Source organism: Manis javanica, chromosome 7 (genome assembly GCF_040802235.1).
Source record: "Manis javanica isolate MJ-LG chromosome 7, MJ_LKY, whole genome shotgun sequence".
Classification (NCBI taxonomy): Eukaryota; Metazoa; Chordata; class Mammalia; order Pholidota; family Manidae; genus Manis; species Manis javanica.
The window spans coordinates 43201204-43226938 of record NC_133162.1 but is presented as its reverse complement, the minus strand read 5'-3'; the positions used below and the strand labels follow the sequence as shown (position 1 = coordinate 43226938).

General features: G+C 38.6%; 1 protein-coding gene and 1 pseudogene across 4 annotated transcripts in view; one reads left to right on the top strand and one right to left on the bottom strand.

Moving 5' to 3' along the window:
• MCU (mitochondrial calcium uniporter) overlaps positions 1-25735 on the top strand; it is a 245977-nt gene that overhangs the window by 73747 nt on the left and 146495 nt on the right. The gene's annotated exons all lie outside the window — the stretch shown is intronic.
• On the bottom strand, positions 639-12693 carry LOC140850394 (glycoprotein endo-alpha-1,2-mannosidase pseudogene; annotated as a pseudogene).

Genomic DNA, 25735 nt, shown 5'->3' with positions numbered 1-25735 from the left:
TGCTTCCATTTAGGCTTCCCTTTTCTGCTCTCTACTTCCCCTAAGCCGGTACTCCTGTGACTGAGGCTCTGTTACTGGTAAACATTGTGCTGTCCATAGATATGCAAAGCAGGCTCCTTGATATATACAATGGGTAATATTAAAGCCAGGGGAGGATGCTGGTATAAATTTCCATTTTCTGTACAGTCACTATCTTTATCTTTTTCTCATACAGTCCAGAAACCTTAGTATGCCTTTTAGTCCTATCATTCCCTCTATCATGCAAAACATTCTCTTAATATAGTTTTTAATTCCACTTTTTATCTTCCAAATTAATTGTTGTTATTATTACTAGTTTTTATATAATACTTGTTTAGATTTACTCCCATCTTTGCCAGTATCTTTGTTCACCATTCCTTTCTTTTCAGGTTCAATTTTCTTCTTTTGAAGTACATCTGTTAGTATTTCTTTCTCTTAGGATATGTTTTTGTGAAAATGTTTTAACATTCCCTTTTTCTTTAATGATAGTTGAGTCACATATAGAATTTTAGGTTGATAGTTACTTTATCTCAGCTTTTTTATGATACTCCATTTTGTTTAGACATCTAATGTCTAATTATAAGTCACCTATATTTTTTCTCCAGTTTTTGTGTATTTTTTATTATAGTAAAAATGTGTACCAAAATTTACTGTCTTGCTCATTTTTAAGTTGTTCAGTGGCATTAAGTGCTTTAACATTGTTGTGCAACCATCACCATCATCTCCAGAACTTTTTAATCATCCCAAATGGGAACTCTGTACCTATTAAACAATAATCTTCCTTACCCCAGCCATAGTAAAATGATTATTTTACCTTCTGTCTCTATTAATTTGACTATTCTAGGTACCTCATGTAAGTGGAATCATATAATAATTGTCCTTTTGTGTATGGCTTATTTCACTTAGCATAATGTCTCTAAGGTTCATCTGGGTTGTAGCTTGTGTAAGAATTTCCTTCCTTTTTGAAGCTGATAATATTCCATCATACAAATATACCACATTTTCTTTATCCATGAAAGGATATTTGGGTTGTTTCCACCTTTTAGCTATCATGAATAATGCTGCTTTGAGCATTGTTATACACATATCTATTTTGAGTTCCTGTTTTCAATTCTCTTAGATATGTACCTAGAAGTGTAATTGCTGGATCATATGGTAATTCTACCTTTAATTTTTTGAGGAAATGCCATACTGCTTTACACAGTGACTGTACTTTTTTATATTCCCACCAGCAATGCACAAGGGTTCCAATTTCTCCATATTCTTGCCACTGCTTGTTATTTTCTACCCCCCCATAATAGCCATTCTAGTAGGTGTGATGTGGTATCTCATTGTTTTTGATTTACATTTCCCTAATGATTAGTGATATTGAGCATCTTTTCACATGCTCTCTAGTTGTTTTTACTGTGTTTTCTCTTTTGAACCCTGATGGAAAATGACTCCACATTTCCCTTATTCCATGCATTTTTAAATTTGCTTTCTTAAAAAGAAAACTGTTCCATGCATGATGAGGGATTAGTATAGTATGGTTCTAAGGAAACTTTCAAAATTTGATATTATTAAGGTTTCATTTATTCACTAGTTAAAATATGTTTCTTTTTTTTATTTTGAGGTGCAGTTTATTTTTTAGCTACTTTATAAATACTTAAATTTACTTGGTTAACAATATTTGTTTTTGGTAGATCTCTGATATCTAAGAATTTTATACTTAAAATCTTTACTGATTTGTGTATTTTCACAAAAGAAAATTTTAATCCTTTTTCTTTTCTGTATCAGACTCTATTTATGAGCTTTATCCAAAATAGTTGGTACCAGTCATTAGTAGGTTTGTCATTCTTACCATTTGATTCAGAGTACCAAGATAGAGCTAGTATAACAATTGAGGCTGATAGCATTTGTTTCTAGTAAGTTTCTGTGACAGAAGAATCGGGAGAGCTCAGAGTAAAGGCTAGAGTCAGTGTCATCTGGGGCGTTGTGCTCCCTTGTGGATAATTCTTGGCTATTCTAGGGTCTCAAAACTCCAAGATTAGATGGTTCATTCCAGTGTATATATTTACCTCCACATTGTGGATTTTCTGTACCAACTATAATAAAGTTCATGTATGCAATGATTTCAGAGGGGGCAGTTCTTCCAGGTTAGGTTCAGAGGCTTTAGTAGGTTTCACAGTGATTTCAACAATTTTCAAATTCTTGGTATTTGTTTCAGTGTTGATTTTGTTACTTTTTTGGGAATCAAAAATTTTCCCCAAGTGAATAGTTCATCAGTGACTTTCTAGAGGAAGATCAAGTCCAAAAGGATCTGCAAAAGTAGTTTTATGTGGTCTTAGCATTTTAAAACCTATCATCAAAGGAGAATAAAAAGAATAGGAAGTGATGAAATGCTGCCTTTTTCAAAACTGCCATGATGACATACTTTAAACTCTAAAATGAGAAATGTTTAGCTGCTTATATCTTGCAAGGGCCAAGTCATACTGTCTTTCATGCTCTGCATTGCCCAACTCCAGGGAGTGAAATTCCAGTGTATGGAATTTGGCAGCCCAGGGTCTGAGAATCTGGCCATCAGCCAGAACTCCACCAGCGAGCAGTTGAGGCTGGGAAGTAGAGCAAAAGTCAGTGTCTTCCCATAGAGACCCAACCAGTCCCACTTCCCAAAGAAGCCAAAGGGTTAGGTCAAAATAGATATTCTTAATGAAACTTAAAGACAATAGAGGAATTGTACTTAGTAAAAAACATTTAGAAAAATAACTTGTGAATAGAAGTGATTTGTTTCTCCTCATTGTCTCTCCATCTACATTTCCTTTATCATTCTTTAAAACAACAGCAAAAATGGAAACATCACAAAACTTGGTAGTTCAACTTTCAGCTACTATTGGCTGTCAACACCTAATGACTATTAGAATATGATACTTTTTTTCTTCTTCGCTTTGTGGCAAAGTTTAAAGGCTGGGGAGAAAGTTTAAGAGATAGCGTAAGTTCACATTATTGTTTCTGTTAACACCAGATAGCTCTTTGGAATTCTGTAGCTTGATCTGCCCCTAGATCTTAGTATTGAATGTAAAATATAATTTAAATAAATGTATATGCTTCTAGTTAAAGAAGACAGATTTTTTCCAGTTTTATTGACAATTGACATATTATTGTGTAAGTATAAGGTATACAACATGATGGTTTCATTCATGTATATTTTGAAATGAGTACCACAATAGGTTTATTTAGCATCCATCATCTCATGTAGTTACAATAAAAAGGAAAGAAGAAAAAAGATTTCTCTTTGTGATGAGAACTCTTAGGATCTACTCTCTTAACAACTCTTCTATATATTACACAGCAGTGTTAACTGTAGCAGATGGTACATTGATGGCACAGATTTACCTTCACTCTTTCTCAAAACTCCACTAAAATGAGAAAGGTTCTTTTTTCTTTCATTCTTTCTTTTTTTTAAAAAAGGCATGAACCCACAAGTGGACAGAAAGACAAGGAAAGGGGAGGGAAATGAAAGGGACTGGAAATTATAGATTTAGGAATCTGAAGAGATGAATGATTACATCTTTAATAAAGCTAAATCCTAAATTATTAAGAGTATAAACTGAAAAGAAACCTAGCTTACCCTGAAACATCCACCAATGCCTCTGAATTGGTAATGAGTTAACAGCAGAAGAGATCACTTGAAGGATTTTGTTGAAAATATCATTACCTGGCACATAGTCTTTCAGATTCCCTTACCCCATTTTGTAATAAAACTGAAAATTTAGTCTCTAAAAAGATGAAACAGGTTTTCTGGTTTGGGGAATCTTAGACACTCTGTGGGCAGTTGTACTGTACTGAAAGATGAGGATTAAATGGAAGGTGACATTTACTATTGATATTTCTAGCTGTCTTCCTCATTTGGCACTGAGAACATTGTAAGACAAGTTTTATACCCTCTGAGTAGGAGATTGTATTTTTCTGCAGAGAACCTGACGTAATTTAAAAGATCTAAAGGTAGTGATCACTGTGGTTTCCCCGGGGAAATAGCACAGCCAGATCACATTGCAGTGAATACCATCATTTGCATAAAGCTTCCAGTTAAATTTTTAGCTAAGTATGGGCAATCAGAGATCACTAGATACTTGAGGAACAATTTAGATATGAAAAGTTGAACCAAAACAAATGGGAAACAGCAACTTAAAGGGAACAGAGTTTATGCAGAAAAAAGGAAATTTTTAAAAACAGATCGCTAATGATCTTCAGAGAGAAAAAGAAAGTAATGCATATATAAAACAACTGTAAGGTGCTCCAAAAAAGGAACTTTCAGAAAACCAGAAAGAGATATTAGAAATTTGCAATGATAACAAAATGTGTTCCATAGAAATTTTGAAATGACCAAGAAACTAGAACTAAAAGAAATAAAACTTAGGAGAGAAGAATAAGAAAATTCAAGGAGAACTGGAGAAGGAGCTTGAAGATGACGTGAGAAATGAGATAGAAACCTCCTCCCAAAACCACATATAATATGACAGTATAACATATGCAGCTAATCCTAAAAGAGTGACGGGAAAGAAGACTGTGATGGATTGCCTACATCTGGGGAAAAAAGAAGACCGCATGAAAAGCATCAAGTAGCAAAGCCATGATCCCACAGAACCTGGAACCTTAAGAGCTTCCCCCACCCCAGCTCACTGACAGGAGGAAGAGAAACAGAGTGGGGAGGTGGTGGAGGCCTAGGACTGCTGAACACCCAGCCCTGGAGATCTGCTCTTGGAGCACGAACCTACATTATATGGTGCTCCGGAGATTTGTGGGTTTGGAAAGCTAAGTGAGGCAGAATACTCAGCCTGAGATGCCAGCCACTTGTGGAGAACAGGTACCCACAATCGGCCACTCTGAAACAACAGAAATGTGGGCATTCTGAGAGACTTTCCAACAGTGAGATGACTGCTAAAGGGGCAAGGATTGCACAGAGCTTGCTGCCCAGGAGAAAGGATAGGTGGACGAAATTGTACTGGTGCACTCAGCACAGCAGGTTGGGAACTTTTGGGAGCTTTAGGCACCCCATCCCCCTGGCTTGCAATGCAGCTCTGAAGAATCCACTGTGATATACATCCTGCTGCTCCTTCCTTCTGGCCAATACTGGCTCCCAAGCCTCCTGCCCTTGCCATTGTGCTAGGCCAGCCAGAGGGTGGCCCTGCCTACAGCAGCTACATGGGCATAGCATAGAGTCTTTTCCCGGCATGCTCAGCCCACTGGCTCTGGAAATGTGGAGGCAGGCACTACAGCCGGAAAGCAGGAAAGAGCTCTTTCCTCCTGGCTGGCATCAGTCCCACTAGGCTGCACCCACTGCCATTGCTCCAGGTGCTGAGCAGCTCCAGAGAGTAGAGGTTCTAGGCACTAGAGGGTGCTGCCTACACCAACTTACTATTCTATATTATTCATTACAAATATGAAATGTCAAAAGAACCTGGTACAAACCAAACACCAGGAAAGGGCCAAGTAAAACTGAAATCACCAATCTTCCTGAAAAATATTTCAAAATAAAATCACAAACATGCTCATGGAGCTTCAGAAAAATATTTAAGACCTCAGGGAGGAATTCAAGAAAGAGATAAAAAGTTTGAAAAATACAGTATCTGAAATGAAACATACAATGGAGGGATTTAAAAACAGATTAGATGAAGTAGAGGAGATGTTAAATGAAATAAAACTCAGAGAAAAAAGAATACAAAGAAGCTGAGGCACAGAGAGAAAAAAGGATCTCTAGGAATGAAAGAATATTAAAAGAACTGTGAGCAATCCAAATGGAACAATATTTCTATTAGAGAGGTAGTAGAGGAAGAAGAGAGAGAAAAGGGAAAGTGTCTTTGAGAAGGTAATTGCTGAAAACCTCCCAAGTCTGGGGAAGGAAATAGTCTCTCAGGCCATGGAAGTTCACAGATCTCCCAACACAAGGGACCCAAGGAAGACAGCACCAAGACATATAATAATTAAATTGGCAAAGAACAACAACAAAAGCAGCCAGAGAGAGAAAAAAGATCACCTACAAGGGAAAACCTATCTGGCTATCCTCAGACTTCTCAGCAGAAACCTTACAGGACAGAAGTGAGTGGCATGATATATTTAATGCAATGAAGCAGAAAGGCCTCCAACCAAGAATACTTTACCCAGCAAGTTATCATTTAAATTTGAAGCATGGATTAAACAATTTTCATATGAGCAAAAGTTGAGAGTTTACCTCCCACAAACCATCTCTGCAATGTATTTCAAAGGGACTGCTATAGGTGGAAATGCTCCTAAGGCTAAATAGCTGTCACCAGAAAAAATAAAAGCACAGGAAAGTAAGTAGACTAATTAATTATTAATGAAATGCAAAATTAAGTAAACTACCCACAATGTCAGTCAACAGATACACAAAGAGTACAGAATGTGATACCTAATATATAAAGAATGGAGAAGGAAGAAAAAGAAAGGAGGAAAAAAAACCTAGGAACCTTTAGATTGTGCTTCAAATAGCATACTAAGTGGTGAAGTTAGTCTGTTAGATAGTAAAGAAACTACCCTTGAACCTTTGGTAACCATGAATCTAAAGCCTGCAATGGCAATAAGTACATACCTATCAATAATCACCCAAAATGTAAATGGTCTGAATGCACCAATCAAAAGACATAGAGTCACTGAATGGATAAAAAAGCTAGACCCGTCTATATACTGGGTACAAGAGACTCACTTCAAACCCAAAGACATACACAGATTAAAAGTGAAGGAATTGAAAAAGATATTTCATGCAACTAATAGGGAGAAAAAAGCAGGTATTGCAGTACTTGTATCATACAAAATAGACCTCAAAACAAAGAAAGTGACAAGAGACAAAGAAGGACATTATATAATGATAAAGGAGTCAGTCCAACAAGAGGATATAACCATTATACATATCTATGCCCTTGATATAGAAGCACTTAAATATGTGAAAAATATACTAACAGAATTAAAGGGTGATATAGCATGCAGTGTATTCATTTTAGGAGACTCACTTCAAAGGACAGATCAACCAGACAGAAAAGAAGTAAGGAGACAGAGGCACTGGACAACACATCATAACAGAGGGACCTAACAGACATCTATAGAACACTACACCCAAAAGCAGCAGAATACACATTCTTATCAAGTGCACATGGAACATTTTCAAGAATAGATCATATACTAGGTCACAAAAAAAGAGGCTCAGTAAATTCAGAAGGATTGAAATTGTACCAACCAACTTCTCAGAGCACAAAGATATGAAACTAGAAATAAATTATGCAAAGAATATAAAAAGGCCCATGAACACACATGGAGGCTTAACAACATGCTCCTAAATACTCAATGGATAAATGACCAAATAAAAACAAGGATCAAGCAACAGATGTAGACAAATGAAACTCAACGCCACAAAATCTGGGGTGCAGCCAAGGCTCTTCTAAGAGGGAGATATGTTGCAATACAGGCTCACTTCAGGAAAGAAGAACAGTCCCATATGTATAGTCTAAACTCACAATGAAACTAGAAGAAGAACTATTGAGGCCCAAAGTCAGCAGGAGTGACATAATAAAGATCAGAGAAGAAATGACTAAAATCAAGAAAAATAAAACAATAGGAAGAATCAATGAAACCAAGAGCTGATTCTTCTGGAAATTAAGCAAAATAGAAAAACTCCTAATCAGACTTATGAAGAAAAAAAGAGTGTCTACACACCTAATCAGAAATGAGAAAAGAAAAATCACTATAGAAACCATGGAAATGCAAAGAGTTATTGGAGAATACTATGAAAAATTACATGCTAACTAGATAACCTAGAAGTAATGGACAACTTCCTAGAAAAAAACCAACCTTCCAAGACTGACCCAGGAAGAAACATAGTATCTGAACAGACCAATTACCAGCAATGAAATGTAATTAGTAATTTTAAGAACTACCTAAGAACAAAATCCCTGGTTCAGATGGCTTCATCACTGAATTTTATCAAACATTTAGTGAAGACATAATACCCATCCTTCTTAAAGTTTTCCAAAAAGTAGAAGAGGAGGCAATATTTCTAAACCCATTCTATGAGGGCAGCATCACTCTGATATGAAAATAAAGTAAAGATCCCACAAAAAAAGAAATTTACAGACCAATATCCCAGGTGAGCATAGATACAGAAATACTCAACAAAACATTAGCAAACTGGATTCAAAAATACATAAAAAATATCTATCATAGTCAAGTAGGATTCATTCCAGGGGATGCAAGGGCAGTACAATATTAAAAAATCCATCAACATCATCCACCACATCAACAAAAAGACAAACAAAAACCACATGATCATCTCTATAGAGGCTGGAAAAGCATTCAAAAAAATTCAACATCAACTCATGATAAAAACTCTCAATGAAATGGGTATACAGGGTAAATACCTCAACATAATAAAGGCCATATATGACAAACCCACAACCAACATCATATATAACATTGAAAAGCTGAAAGCTTTTTCTTTCAGATCAGGAATAAGACAGGGATGTGCACTCTCCCCAGTTTTATTCAACATAGTTCTGGAGGTCCTAGTCATGGCAGTCAGACAATGCAAAGAAATAAAGGCATCCATATTGGTAAGGAAGAAGTTAAAGTGTCACTGTTTGCAGATCATATGATATTGTACATAAAAAACCAGAAAGAATCCACCTCAAAACTAGTAGAACTATTATCTGAATTCAGCAAAGTTGCAGCATACAAACTCAATACACAGATATCTGTTGCATTCCTATATATGAATGATGAAGTAGCAGAAAGAGCAATCAGGAAAACAGTTCCATTCACAATTGCATCAAAAAGAATAAAATACCTAAGAATAAATCTAACCAAGGAAATGAAAGACCTATACCCTGAGAAGTACAAGACCCTCATGAGAGAAACTAAAGAACACCCCAATAAATGGAAATACATCCGCTGCCAATGGATAAGAAGAATTAATATTGTCAAAATGGCCATCTTACCTAGAGCAATCTACAGATTCAAGCAATCCCTATCAAAGTACCAACAGCATTCTTCAACATACTATAAGAAATAGTTCTAAAATTCATATGGAACCACAAAAGACCTCAAATTTCCAAAGCAATCCTGAGAAGGAAGAATAAAGCTGGGGGGATTATGCTGCCTGACTTCAAGTTCTCCTACAAAGGCACAGTAATCAAGACAATTTTGTACTGGCACAAGAACCGACCCATAGATCAATGGAACAGAGTAGAAAGCCCAGATACAAACTTAACCATGTATGGTCAATTAATATATGATAAAGGAACCATGGATATACAGTGGGGAATTGACAGCCTCATCAACAGCTGGTGTTGCTAAAACTGGACATTTTCATGTAAGAGAATGAAACTGGATTATTGTCTAACTCCATTCACAAAAGTAAACTCAAAATGGGTCAAAGACCTGAATGTAAGTCATGAAGCCACAAAATTCTTAGGAGAAAATAAAGACAAAAATCTTTTAAATATAAACATGAGCAACTTTTTCCTTAACGCATCTCCTTGGGCAAGAGAAACAGAAGCGAAAATGAACAAATGAGACATCAAACTAAAAAGCTTCTTTACAGCAAAGGACACCATAAGTAGAACAAAAAGGCATCCTACAATATGAGAGAATATATTTGTAAATGACATATCCAAAAAGCAGTTAACATCCAAAACAGGTAAAGAACTCACATGCCTCAACACCCAAAAATGAATAACTCTATTAAAAAATGGGCAGAGGTTATGAACAGACAATTCTCCAAAAAAGAAATTCAGATTGCCAACAGGCACAATAAAAGATGCTTCACATCGCTAAGTATCATGGATATGCAAATTAAAACCACAATGAGATATCACCTCACACCATTTAGGAGGACCAACATCGAAAAGACTAGGAACAACAAATGCTGGAAAGGATGCAGAGAAAGGGGAACCCTCCTACACTGCTGGTGGGAATGAAAATTAGTTCAACCATTGTGGAAAGCAATATGGAATTTCCTCAAAAAGCTAAAAATATAAATGCCATATGACCCAGGAATTCCATTCCTAGGAATCTACCCATAGAAAATAAATCCCAAATTCAAAAGAACATATTCATCTTTATGTTTACTGCAGCACTGTTTATAATAGCCAAGCTATGGAAACAACCTAAGTGTCCATCAGGGGTCAATCAATAAAGAAGACATGGTACAGGTATACAATGGAATACTATTCAGCCATGAGAAGAAAACAAATCCTACCATTTGCAACAACATGGATGGAGCTAGAGGGTATTATGCTCAGTGAAAAAAGCCCGGTGGAGAAAGACAAGTACCAAATGATTTCACTCATCTGTGGAGCCTAAGACCAAAACAAAACTGAAGGAACAAAACAGCACAGCCTCACAGACTCCACAAAGGAACTAGCAGTTACCAAAGGGGAGGGGTGGGGTAGGGCATGTGCAGATGGAGGGTGAAGGTGATTGGCACATGTAGCATGGAGGGTGTCATGGGGAAGACGGTGTTGCACAGAGAAGACATGTAGTGACTGTGGGATCTTACTACACTGATTGTCAGTGACTGCAATGGGCTGTGTGGGGACTTGATAATATGGGTGAATGTAGTAACCACAGTGTTGTTCATGTGACACTTTCGTAAGAGTGTATATCAATGATATCTTAATAAACAAAAAATGAAAATTAAAGGTCCAGTCCAGGAGGTTAAGTAAGCAAAGTAGTTTCAAGTAACAGGCTTTCTTTCCAGACAGAACAGAAAAAAAATGTAGAAGATGAAATCATCAAAGAAATGATCAAGAAAACTTCCTATAACTGAAAGACAAATATCTAAATTCATATAATCCAACTATTGTCAAGCATGGTGCGATCCAGATCAAGGATCTTTGTGAAATTTCATAATAATGATTAAGAAAAAATGATAACAGAATCAAGAGAGAAACAATTTTCATACGAAGGATCAGAAGTCAAAGCTCAGGCTTCCCAATAGTGGAAACTACTGAAAGATGAATAAATGACGTAAGTTTTGAAGGAAAACAATTTTTAATCTAGGATTCTAAATGTAGTCAAACTTTGAAATAAGGGTGAGGAAGACTAAACGAATTTTCAGATATGTAAGGTCTTCAATTTTTCCTTCAAAGCACACTTTCTCAAGAAGCTACCGGAATATGTACTGTATACCAATAAGAAAGTATTCCTAGAAGGAAATAATATCCAGGAAGTAGGATTAAGAAATTCTTCAGAATGATGGCAGATATACACATCTTGAGATGACAGTTATTCAGTAGACCGAGAAAGCATTGGATTGGTTCAGAATGCTCCAGGAAAGATTTCTACAAGAAGAAATTAATATATTTAATGTATCAAGAGTAAATTTATGTAAGTGGAAAAAATTTTGGTATAGAATGGATGATTTAAATACATAGAAAGGTAAGCTACAAAAAAAGACATAAACCGTAGAATTTAATGTTGTTCTAGAAAGAGATTAGTAATCTTATTGTACTATGTGGCTGAACTGTAATAGCATTTACATAGTCAACATAATGAAGACAAAATTATTTTTAGAGAGGAGAAGCTGAAGGGTTAAGTGAGGATGTGTACATATGAAAGAGAGATAAACTTTATTTTCCCTAATAGAAAGTCAGTAGATGCTGTGTGAAGTTGAAAAATCAAGAAGTGGTAATAGAAGTGGTTTTTAGGGAAATGAGAAAAAAATATCAACAGGATCAATTCAGAGTGATTACCTCCTGGGATAAGGAAGAGATGAGGTGAGTGTATCAGGAGTGGAGGGGTCGAGGTTAAGGATAGGGATAGTGGTCATGGATTGCTATTTTTTTTTTTTGAGAGGGCATCTCTCATATTTATTGATCAAATGTATAGGGGAGTCAATGCTCAATGCACATTCATTAATCCATCCCAAGCCTAATTCTTGTCAGTCTCCAATCTTCTGAAGAACAACGAACAAGTTCTTACATGGTGAACAAATTCTAACATAGTGAATAAGTTCTTACATGGTGAACAGTACAAGGGCAGTCATCACAGAAACTTTCGGTTTTGATCACGCATTATGACTTATAAACAATCAGGTCAAATATGAATATTCGTTTGATTTTTATACTTGATTTATATGCAGATCCCACATTTCTCCCTTTATTATTATTATTATTTTTATTTTTAATAAAATGCTGAAGTGGTAGGTAGATGCAAGATAAAGGTAGAAAACATAGTTTAGTGTTGTCAGAGAGCAATTGTAGATCAGGTGTGTGCCTGTAGACTATGTGCCAATCCAAGCTAGACAAGGGCATTAAAACATCTACAGATGCAGAAGATTTCTCTCAAAACAGGGGGGATGAGGTTCTAAGCCTCACCACTGTTGATCCCCAATTTCTCACCTGATGGCCCCCCTGCAATTGTGCCTGTCTTAGGTTGTTCCTCCCTTGAGGAATCTTACCCATCTCTGGCTAACCAGTCATCTTCCGGGGCCATACAGGGAGATTTAAAGTTGGTAAGTGAGAGAGAAGCCATATTGTTTGAAAAGGTTAGGTTTTTACTTCTTTGCAGATTTATGCCCTGTGGCTTCTATGCCCAGCATTTGTCTTGAGGTATCTTTACCACTTGGAGGAATTATGATACTCGGTAAATTCGATATGAGGCACGAATTCTATTTAAGGGTTGTAATTAGGAAGGAAGAAGAAAAGCTATAGAGGTAGCAGATGGAAGAAAACATGGGAAGATTGATTATTTCCTTGACATATCTTCTTGTAGAGTAACTTACACATGTATAGGTTTAAAACTACTAACTAAATTGCGCACACACATTAACATAATAGTAGTACAGTTACATAACCAAAGCAGATCTATAATTACCAGCCATCTCCAGTGAAGCCAAGAAAACCATTTAGGCACCCTAGGCATTTGTGAAAATTTGTCTATGATATGATGGATATTGTCCAACTGTACTTGAACAGTCTGAGAGAAATCAGACAAATTAAAACAACCCATTCCTGGGAACTGTTCACATCCCATATGTTCTTTTAACCGTAGATAGTCTGTAGTTGTAAGATTGTGGAACGCTACAACTTGCACTTCTCCTAATTCTTGGTTGAGTTCCAACAGTATAGATCCGGTCAAATTTGTTGTTTTACTGTATCACAGGCCAGCTTAGATATCTCCTTCTTCATTCCAATGGCAAGTCCAGGAACCGGTGGGATGGATGTAGCTACAACTGCAGCATCGCCTGGATCTTTGTTGAGGTTTTTTGATGATCATCTTCTGGTATGACTCTTCCAGAGAGTGCTGATGTTGGAAGTTCTTCTTCATATCGTATCTTAATTCATTTTCTGGGTAGCCAAATTAGGCTTTGATCCTCTGTATAAACACAAACAGACACTTTGCCCACACTTTGATATGCCCTTTATACCACTGTGTAGAACTCATTTTAGGTCACCACACAGGAACTGCTTTTTTTTTTTTTAAGAGAAAGGAATATAATCAGAAAAGTGTACCTCCATAGCCGATCATCTGACACCCTTTAAGTCACCAAAATTAAGGATATTTAAAGCATGCATTGATCATTGATTTACCATTAGTTTTATCCTATCAAGGAGTAATCCCCCTTTTCTTTCTTTCTTTTTTTTTTAATCTTTAATCTACACTTACATGAAGAATATTATGTTTACTAGGCTCTCCCCTATACCAGCTCCCCTCTATAAACCACTTTACAGTCACTGTCCATCAGCATAGCAAAATGTTGTTGAATCACTACTTGTCTTCTCTGTGTTGTACAGCACTCCCCTTTCTCCCTCCCCCCCATGCATGCTAATCTTAATACCCGCTTTCTTCTTCCCCCCCTTATGCCTCTCTACCCACCCATCCTCCTCAGTCCCTTTCCCTTTGGTACCTGTTAGTCCATTTTTGGGTTCTGTAATTCTGCTGCTGTTTTGTTTCTTCAGTTTTTCCTTTGTTCTTATACTCCACAGATGAGTGAAATCATTTGGTATTTCTCTTTCTCTGCTTGGCTTATTTCACTGAGTATAATACTCTCCAGCTCCATCCATGTTGCTGCAAATGATAGGATTTGCCCTCTTCTTATGGCTGAGTAGTATTCCATTGTGTATATGTACCATATCTTCTTTATCCATTCATCTACCGATGGACATTTAAGTTGCTTCCAATTCTTGGCTATTGTAAATAGTGTTGCGATAAACATAGGGGTGCATCTATCTTTCTCAAACTTGATTGCTGTGTTCTTAGGGTAAATTCCTAGGAGTGGAATTCCTGGGTCAAATGGTAAGTCTGTTTTGAGCATTTTGATGGACCTCCATACTGCTTTCCACAATGGTTGAACTAATTTACATTCCCACCAGCAGTGTAGGAGGGTTCCCCTTTCTCCACAGCCTCGCCAACATTTGTTGTTGTTTGTCTTTTGGATGGCAGCCATCCTTACTGGTGTGAGGTGATATCTCATTGTAGTTTTAATTTGCATTTCTCTGATAATTAGCAATGTGGAGCATCTTTTCATGTGTCTGTTGGCCATCTGTATTTCTTTTTTGGAGAACTGTCTGTTCAGTTCCTCTGCCCATTTTTTAATTGGGTTATTTGTTTTTTGTTTGTTGAGGTGTGTGAGCTCTTTATATATTTTGGACGTCAAGCCTTTATCGGATCTGTCATTTACAAATATATTCTCCCATACTGTAGGGTTCCTTTTTGTTCTATTGATGGTGTCTTTTGCTGTACAGAAGCTTTTCAGCTTAATGTAGTCCCACTTGCTCATTTTTGCTGTTGTTTTCCTTGCCCGGAGATATGTTCAAGAAGAGGTCACTCATGTTTATGTCTAAAAGGCTTTTGCTTATGTTTTTTTTAAAGAGTTTTATGGTTTCATGACTTACATTCAGGTCTTTGATCCATTTTGAATTTACTTTTGTGTATGGGGTTAGACAATGGTCCAGTTTCATTCTCCTACATTTAGCTGTCCAGTTTTGCCAGCACCATCTGTTGAAGATGTCGCGACCCTTCAGGGACCGAAGCAACACGCCCAAGGTCTTAATTCTTCTCTAGGCTTTATTGTTTAGTCTCTCGCAGCGGTTACAGCAGTTGTCGGGCAGCTCTTTTTCCCTCCCGGCGGGCTCCCTTATATTCAGTCACCCAACCAATCCGGGACAGTATCATGCGTGACCTTTAAGCGGATAGGTGTCATGCGCCACTCTAAGCGTGCAGCACGAGCTGTGCACGGGTACGGAAGTCTGCTGGGCCAATCCCCAACAGGGAAGAGGGCGTTGTCCAGCTAGAGTGGGGCTCAGCCTTGGCCGTAGGCTGGGCCCCCACATCTCCCCCTTTATTGTTTTATAACCAAAGGGCTGTCGGGATCATGCCTGTCTTAGGTCGTCCGGAGTCTGCAGCATTCTTACCCATCCTCAGGCAACAGACAGCTTAGGTCTGCACCCTGTCTTAGGTTGATACGCGCAGCTCCCGATCTTACCCGTCCTTGACTACTGATCCAGCATATTAAGCCATACTCTAGGGGAGATGCCTTCCTCTAGAGCGCTGCCATGGCCTGCAACAGGACCTTCCGTTCTCCCTGTTGCTGTTTTTGTAACAGACTTTCCTCCCAAGCAGGAGAGGCCCACAATTAGCAATATTCCTATGACACCTACACCTGACCAGGCTTTGGTGGCGTTTAACATACCAGTAATACACCCTTGTATACGCAGCCCACAGACAAAACCTCCCCCAAGAGGTCCAATTGTTCTTGAAGAAGGTTCATGCATTGGTTGATCGGTGGCTGCAGCTGCAGCGGCCACCGAAGTGGCAACGGCCAAGGCAATGGCTGCAGAGATGCCGAAGTCTCTCTTGTACCGGGAGTGGCAGAGGCCACGCCTTCACGGCTCCGCCGTCACCTGCTGTAGGATCCACGGCAGGAGCAGAAGCAGTGCGATCATCTTGTACCTCCGCTCTGGGGTTTTACACTCTGCGTATCAGACGTTCATGCACCCAAACGGGGTTCTGCTGGTCCTGTAGAAAAACACAAACCGAGCCTCAGGTCCAGATTATCACTGGGTCCGGGCCTTTCCATGTTTCTTCCAACACATCCTTCCACAAAACTTTAGGCATGTGTTTTGGATTGGATTGTTGGCCGTGCCACTCTGCTGCACTGTGGCCATTTTTGTCCAGTGTTCTAAAATCTTCTCCTATTCCCTGTTTTTGTTTATATAAGGCATTCTTGAGGGTGAGGTGGGTGCGTTCCACCATAATGATAGATGATTATCAGGGGAAACTGTTTCCTGACAGTTTGTAAGGCCTTCTTTACATACACATGGTGGGGCTATTAGCCATGCCCTGTGGCAATAAACCTTTGACAGTCTCTGGGGTGAAGCGGGATGGAGAAGAAACAGTCTTTGATACTTTTTCCTAATTACAAAAATAGGTGTGTTCCATGGCGAGGTAGAGGGCTGGAGGTGACCAGCTGCTATCTGTTCTTGTACTAAAGTGTGGGCTGCTTCCTTCTTTTCTTTGGTCAGGGGCCACTGAGGTACCCACACGGGCCTTTTTAGGCTGTTTTCCCTCAGTGGCCCCGAAGAAAAACCCAATCCTGGTCCTCCGTCCCCATCCTCTCTCTAAAGGGACAAGTATCCTAGTTATGATTTAGATGGACTACGTCGCTAATTCCGCGAACCTTTTGATTTCGTCGCCACTCTGCGAACCTTTTGATTTCATCGCCGCTCTGCGAACCTTCACTGGTGCCTCCTCATTCCATATATTATAATAAACAATGTCACAAACACTAACAGGACACACACACTACACATAAACACCCACCGCAACTGCCTGCTGTCTGCCCTGCCACGTATACTTTCAGTTTACCTGCCGATCCACTCACCCTCCTAGGTTCCCTCTCCTGGTCTGGCCAGCCGACTGAATGGCGTCCAGCGACGTTCATCAGCAGGCACCAGGGTCAGTGGATCAGGTTGCGACGAGGTTTAGCGATTCCCGGGGTTCGGCACCACTTGTCGCGACCCTTCAGGGACCGAAGCAACACGCCCAAGGACTTGATTCTTCTCTAGGCTTTATTGTCTAATCTCTCACGGCGGTTACAGCAGTTGTCGGGAACCTTTTCTCCCTCTTGGCGGGCTCCCTTATATTCAGTCACCCAACCAATCCGGGACAGCATCATGCGTGACCTTTAAGCGGATAGGTGTCACGCGCCACTCTAACCGGGCAGCACGAGCTGTGCACGGGTACGGAAGTCTGCTGGGCCAATCCCCAACAGGGAAGCAGGTGCCATCTTTAGGGCATTGTCCAGCTGGAGTGGGGCTCAGCCTCAGCCGTAGACCGGGCCCCCACAGAAGAGAGTGTCATTTTGCCATTGTATGTCCATGGCTCCTTTATCAAATATTAATTGACCATATATGTTTCGGTTAATGTCTGGAGTCTCTAATCTGTTCCACTGGTCTGTGGCTCTGTTCTTGTGCCAGTACCAAATTGTCTTGATTACTATGGCTTTGTAGTAGAGCTTGAAGTTGGGGAGTGAGATCCCCCCTACTTTATTCTTCTTTTTCAGGATTGCTTTGGCTATTCGGGGTCTTTGGTGTTTCCATATGAATTTTTGAATTATTTGTTCCAATTCATTGAAGAATGTTGCTGGTAATTTGAGAGGGATTGCATCAAATCTGTATATTGCTTTGGGCAGGATGGCCATTTTGACGATACTAATTCTTCCTAGCCATGAGCATGGGATGAGTTTCCATTTATTAGTGTCCCCTTTAATTTGTCTTAAGAGTGACTTGTAGTTTTCAGAGTATAAGTCTTTCACTTCTTTGGTTAGGTTTATTCCTAGGTATTTTATTCTTTTTTATGCAATTATGAATGGAATTGTTTTCCTGTTTTCTCTTTCTATTGGTTCATTGTTAGTGTATAGGAAAGCTACAGATTTCTGTGTGTTAATTTTATATCCTGCAACTTTTCTGTATTCCAAAATCAGATCTAGTACTTTTGGGGTGGAGTCTCTAGGGATTTTTATGTACAGTATCATATCATCTGCAAATAGTGACAGTTTAACTTCTTTACCAATCTGGATTCCTTGTATTTCTTTGTTTTGTCTGATTGCCGTGGCTAGGACCTCCAGTACTATGTTAAATAACAGTGGGGAGAGTGGGCATCCCTGTCTTGTTCCCGATCTCAGAGGAAATGCTTTCAGCTTCTCGCTGTTCAGTATAATGCTGGCTGTGGGTTTATCATATATGGCCTTTATTATGTTGAGGTACTTGCCCTCTATTCCCATTTTGCTGAGAGTTTTTATCATGAATGGATGTTGAATTTTGTCAAATGCTTTTTCAGCATCTATGGAGGTGATCATGTGGTTTTTGTCTTTCTTTTTGTTGATGTGGTGGATGATGTTGATGGATTTTCGAATGTTGTACCATCCTTGCATCCCTGGGATGAATCCCACTTGGTCATGGTTATGATCCTTTTGATATGCTGTTGAATTCTGTTTGCTAATATTTTGTTGAGTATTTTTGCATCTACATTCATCAGGGATATTGGTCTGTAATTTTCTTTTTTGGTGGGGTCTTTGCCTGGTTTTGGTGTTAGGGTGATATTGGCTTCATAGAATGAGTTTGGGAGTATTCCCTCCTCTTCTATTTTTTGGAACACTTCAAGGAGAATGGGTATTATGTCTTCTCTGTGTGTCTGATAAAATTCCGAGGTTAATCCGTCCGCCCCAGGGTTTTGTTTTTGGGTAGTTTTTTGATTACCATTTCAATTTCTTTGCTCGTAATTGGTTTGTTTAACTTTTGTGTTTCTTCCTTGGTCAGTCTTGGGAGGTTGTATTTTTCTAGGAAGTTGTCCATTTCTTCTAGGTTTTCCAGCTTGTTGGCATATAGGTTTTCATAGTAGTCTTTAATAATTCTTTGTATTCCTGTGGAGTCTGTCGTGATTTTTCCATTCTCATTTCTGATTCTGTTAATTTGTGTTGATTCTCTTTTTCTCTTAGTAAGTTTGGCTAGAGGCTTATCTATTTTGTTTATTTTCTCAGAGAACCAGCTCTTGGTTTCATTGATTTTTTCTATTGTTTTATTCTTCTCAATTTTGTTTATTTCTTCTCTGATCTTTATTATGTCCCTCCTTCTGCTGACTTTAGGCCTCATTTGTTCTTCTTTTTCCAGTTTCGATAATTGTGATGTTAGACTATTCATTTGGGTTTGTACTTCCTTCTTCAAGTGTGCCTGGATCGCTATATACTTTCCTCTTAAGACTGCTTTTGCTGCGTCCCACAGAAGTTGGGGCTTAGTGTTGTTGTTGTCATTTGTTTCTATATATTCCTTGATCTCTATTTTGATTTGTTCATTGATCCATTGATTATTTAGAAGCATGTTGTTAAGCCTCCATGTGTTTGTGAGCCTTTTTGTTTTCTTTGTAGAATTTATTTCTACTTTTATACCTTTGTGGTCTGAAAAATTGGTTGGTAGAATTTCAATATTTTGGAATTTACCGAGGCTCTTTTTGTGAGTTAGTATGTGGTCTCTTCTGGAGAATGTTCCATGTGCACTTGAGAAGAATGTATATCCTGTTGCTTTTGGATGTAGAGTTCTATAGATGTCTATTAGGTCCATCTGTTCTAGTATGTTGTTCAGTGCTGTGTGTCCTTACTTATTTTCTGCCCGGTGGATCTATCCTTTGGGGTGAGTGGTGTGTTGAAGTCTCCTAAAATGAATGCATTGCAGTCTATTTCCCTCTGTAGTTCTGTTAGTATTTGTTTCACATATACTGGTGCTCCTGTATTGGGTGCATATATATTTAGAATGGTTATATCCTCTTGTTGTACTGAGCCCTTTATCATTATGTAGTGTCCTTCCTTATCTCTTGTTACTTTCTTTGTTTTGAAGTTTATTTTGTCTGATATTAGTACTGCAAACCCTGCTTTCTTCTCGTTGTTGTTTGCCTGAAATATGTGTTTCCATCCCTTGACTTTTAGTCTGTGCATGTCTTTGGGTTTGAGGTGAGTTTCTTGTAAGCAGCATATAGATGGGTCTTGCTTTTTTATCCATTCTATTACTCTGTGTCTTTTGATTGGTGCATTCAGTCCATTTACATTTAGGGTGACTATTGAGAGATGTACTTATTGCCATTGCAGGCTTTAGATTCGTGGTTACCAAAGGTTCAAGGTTAGCTTCTTTAGTATCTTACTGCCTAACTTAGCTCGCTTATTGAGCTGTTATATACACTGTCTGGAGATTCTTTTCTTCTCTCCCTTCTTATTCCTCCTCCTCCAGTCTTCATATGTTGTGTGTTTTGTTCTGTTCTCTTTTTAGGGGTGCTCCCATCTAGAGCAGTCCCTGTAGGATGCCCTGTAGAGGTGGTTTGTGGGAAGCAAATTCCCTCAGCTTTTGCTTGTCTGGGAATTGTTTCATCTCGCCATCATATTTAAATGATAGTCGTGCTGGATACAGTATCCTTGGTTCAAGGCCCTTCTGTTTCATTGCATTAAATATATCATTGCATTCTCTTCTGGCCTGTAGGGTTTCTGTCGAGAAGTCTGATGTTAGCCTGATGGGTTTTCCTTTATAGGTGACCTTTTTCTCTCTAGCTGCCTTTAAATCTCTTACCTTGTCCTTGATCCTTGCCATTTTAATTATTATGTGTCTTGGTGTTATCCTCCTTGGATCCTTTGTGTTGGGGGTTCTGTGTATTTCTGTGGTCTGTTCAATTATTTCCTCCCCCAGTTTGGGGAAGTTTTCAGCAATTATTTCTTCAAAGAGACTTTCTATCCCTTTTCCTCTCTCTTCTTCTTCTGGTACCCGTATAATACGGATATTGTTCCTTTTGTATTGGTCACATAGTTCTTTTAGTATTGTTTCATTCCTGGTGATCCTTTTTTCCCTCTCTATGTCAGCTTCTATACGTTCCTGTTCTCTGGTTTCTATTCCTTCAATGGCCTCTTGCATCTTATCCATTCTGCTTATAAATCCTTCCAGGGTTTGTTTCACTTCTGTGATCTCCTTCCTAACATCTGTGATCTCCCTCTGGACTTCATCCCTTAGCTCTTGTATATTTCTCTGCCTCTCCATCAGCATGTTCATGATTTTTGTTTTGAATTATTTTTCAGGAAGACTGGTTAGGTCTGTCTCCTTCTCAGGTGTTGTCTCTGTGATCTTTGTCTGCCTGTAGTTTTGCCTTTTCATGGTGATAGAGATAGTTTGCAGAGCTGGTATGAGTGACGCCTGGAAGAGCTTTCCTTCTTTCTTGTTGGTTTGTGGCCTTCCTCTCCTGGGAGAATAGCGACCTCTAGTGGCTTGTGCTGGGCAGCTGTGCGCAGATAGGGCTTCTGCTTCCTGCCCGGGTGCCATGGAGTTTATCTCCGCTGTGGCTGTGGGCGTGGCCTGGCTCAGGCCGCTGCTCCAAAATGGTGGAGCCCCGTTGGAGGGGGAGTGGCCGGGAGGCTATTTATCTGTGTAATGGGCCTCTGTGCTCCCTGCTGCCCAGGGCTTTAGAGTGCCCAGAGATCCCCAGATTCCCTGCCTCTGGACTAAGTTTCCTGCCGTGCCCCTTTAAGACTTCAAAAATGACTCTCCACGCCAAAACAACAACAGCAACAACAAAAGAAAAAAAAAGACGCACAATTTTCTTTGTCCTCAGACGCCGGTCTCAGGCACCCGCCCACCGGTCTTGCTTCCCTGTTTCCCTAGTATTGGGGTCCCTGTCCCTTTATGACTTCCAAAAAGCACTCGCCGAAAGAAAAAAAAAGAGAGAGAGAAAAAAAAATGGCTTCTCCCGTTTGTTTGTTCGTTCTCTAGCGTCGGCCTCAGGCACCCGCTCACCGGTCCTGTCGCCCTCTTTCCCTAGTATCCAGGACCCCGCCCATGCACTGTGTCTGCGCTCTGGTCTGGATGGCTGGGGCTGGGTGTTCAGCAGCCCTGGGCTCCCTCTCTTCCCTGCTGACTCTTCTCCACCCGCTGGGTGCTGGGGGGAGGGGCGCTCGTGACCCGCCGGGCTGTGGCTTATATCTTACCCCCTTAGAGGTACTGGGTTCTCACAGGTGTGGATGTGGTCTGGATGTTGTCCTGTGTGCTCTGGTCTCTATTTTAGGAAGAGTTGTGTTTGTTATATTTTCATAGATATATGTGGTTTTGGGAGGAGATTTCTGCTGCTCTACTCATGCCACCATGTTGGCTCCGCCTCGGATTACTATTTTTGATAACAAGTTTATAGCTTATTTAAAGCTTCAGATTATATGGATGTATAATGGATGAAAAATAAAAATTAAAATGTAAAAATAAATTTGTATGTAAGCACGCATACCAAATACAGTGAGGACTATTAACATACCTAATCATAAATGAACATCAGTTTAACTGTAAATCTGTGATCAAAATAACTATGGAATTAATAAGAGGTGTAAAATTTATAGACTCTAAACTTATTGAAAAAAAAGAAACCTAAACAAATGGAAAAATATTCCTATGTTCATGGATCAGAGGAGTTGTTATTGTTAAGATGACAATACTTTTATACTGATCTTCAGATTCATCACAATCTCTTCTGCTTTTTTCCTATATAAATTGACAAGCTGATGTGCAAATCTATATGGATTTCAAGTAAACCCAGAATAGTTATAAGAAGCATAAAAGGAAATAAAGTTGGAGGACTCACACTTCCCCACTTTCAAAACTTACTACAAAGCAACAGTAATGGAAACTGTGGAATTGGCATAAGGCTAGACACTGGAATAGAATTGAGAACCCAGAAATAAATCCTTATATTTACACTTAACTAATTTTTTATAAGGTTGCCAAGACAATTCAGTGGGGGAAAGAATAATCTGTTCAACCAATGATGCTAGGATAATTGGATATATAACAGAAAAGAATGAAGTTGGACCCTGTCTTCACACCATAACAAAAAATTAACTTAAATTGGATCAGAGACCTAAATTTAATAGTTAGAACAGTAAGACTTAGAAGAAAATAGAGATGTGACCCTTCATGGTCTTGGATTAGGCAAATCATCTTTTTTCTTTTTGATATCATTAATGTACAATTACTTCAACAACATTATGGTTACTAGACTTCCCCTATTATGAAGTCCTCCCAACATACCGCATTACAGTCACTGTCCATCAGCGTAGTACGATGCTATAGAATCATTACTTGTCTTTGTATATGCTGCCTTTCCCATGTCCCCACTCACTACATTATGTGTGCTAATCATAATTAGGTAAATTATCTTTTATATAAGACATCAGAAACAGAAGAGACAGAAGGAAAAAATTAGGTAATTAGATTTCATCAAAATTTATAACTTCCTTGCTGCTAAATATCATTAAGAAAGTGAAAAATACCCACAGAATGGAAGAAAATATTTTCAAATCATAATTTTGATAAAAGACTTGCCTCCAGAATATATTTAAACTCTTAGAACTCAATAATAAAAAAAACAAAACCTAATTTCAAAATGGGCAAAGGATTTGAATAGAACTTTCTGCAAGTGAGGTATATAAAATGGCCAATAAACTCATGAAAAGATGTTTGCCTTCACTAGCTCTTAGGGCAATGCAAATTAAGACCACAATGAGATATTCCCTCAACCCACTACAATAGCTATAATAATAATTTTAATAAAAGATCAAAATAAGTTTTAGTGAAGATGTGGAAAAATTGGAAACTTTGTACATTGCTGGTGGGAATGTAAAATGGTGCAGCCACTTTGGAAAGTAGTTTGGCAGCTCCTAAGTGTTTAATACAGATTTCCCATATGACTCAGCAATTCTATTTCTAGGTATATACCCAAGAGAAAGGAAAGCCTATGTCCACTCAAAAACGTGTACATTGTTCATAGCATTATTCATAACAGCCAAAAAGTGCAAGTAACCCAAGTATCTATCAACTGATGGACAGAAGGTGGCATATCCATAGAATGGAATATTATGTGGCAACAAAAAGAAATGAGATACTGATACATGCTATAACATGGATGAACTTGCAAATATTATCCTAAATGAAAGAAGCCGGTCACACCAGGCCACATATTGTCTACTTTTGTTTGTGTGAAATGTCCATAATTGGCAATCCATAGCAACAGAAAGATTGGTGGTGGCCAGGGAGGGTCTGGATGAAGGGGAATGGTGAGAGCCTGTCAGTGGGCATGAGGTTTCTTTTTAGAGCGATGAAAGTGCTCTTGAGTTAGATAGTGATGATGGTTGGGTGACTTTGTGAATATACTAAAGACCACTGACTTGTACACTTTAAAAGAGTGAACTTTATGGTCTTGTAAATTACATCTCAAAAGTATTAACAAATTAACTGGAAGAAGGAAATGGAAAATAAAGCCTGCAGTGCTTATAAAGTAATGTTCTAAGATATTGCTTGGCTAACATGGTGTGTGTTGGTGTGTGTTTTGGAGGAATTGGGAAGATAGGAGGAAAGGTACTTTTGTCATCACTTGTAAAATTTATCTTAATCTCTTGTGATGACAGGAAAATGATGCCTACTTGATTTAGATGGAAAGAGTTTCATTCCTGCTTTCCTTTTCAAATGTCCCATCATCTGGAAAGGTTTAGTAAAACAAAAACAAAAACAAAAAAACCCTGCAATAGTGACATCTGATTTTTATCATGTTAACTGCATCTTTGGTTTTCTCCTGTTAATACCTTCTTCATACTCACACACTTACTGTGAGAGGCAAATGAGGTTTTTAGACAGGAAAGAGCTCTTATAGAACTAAAAAAATTCTACAAATGTAACACAAATATAATCAAACAATTTTTAAAAATTTGGTGATGCCCATTTAATTGGTCTGACTGACATGTGGAGACAATAATTCAATGGATAGTTTATTTCTGGGTATTTTTGCCATATTACTGTAACTTTAAGAATTAGAACACTGGAGTGGGGGAAGAGGGTGGTGGTATGGAGGGAGGATTAGATATGGAGTGTTAGATATGGTTTTTGACATAGAACTTGGTATCCTATTATTGGTAATTAAGAAAGATTTGATGAATTGAATTTGGCAGGCAAGGAATTTATGGATAAGAAACTATCGAAGCTGAGGCTACTTAGAGCCTTTTTTATATGTATAAGCTGATTGTATCCTTAGCCTGGGCCATAGGCTTTTAGAATTTTTCTCCATGGCTTACTTTGCCTGACTTCACTTTCTGATACAGCCTCCTAAGTTTCTTGGGTTTATTAAGTTTATGTAAATTGTGGAGTTAAATTCCACCTAAGGCTAGCCAGGTTATACGTGGTGAGTATTCTTAAAAGCAAACATACACAAAGTATACTCTGTGAGACATCATCCACTCATTCCATTTTTGGTTAAAATAAAGCTTTGGGGGTTTGAGTGTTTATGTCTGTTTTCAGAAACATGTGGTTGTACATTAGCAGATGTTTTGTTTTCCTGGGAATCAGTTGAGACTTAAATTTGAGAGGTTAACCTGAGCTAATACCTAGATGAAAATTGGGAATGACAAGTTGCTTAGTTCTCAAACATACTTCAGAAAAATAGATACCTTCTTTCATGTCAGTTCCTTTCATTTTTTTTTCCTTCTTGTGGTTGCTGTGATATATTTAAAGTCTTGGTGGCTTGGCCAAAGGGATAATGATCCTCGAACTCATTTTAGTGACAGGATCTGTAGATGATCCATATGGTCAGTTTTAACAGAATGAGGACACTGGACACTAATTAATAGGACAAATGCATAGGCTACAAAAAGAAGAAATTCCTTTTCACT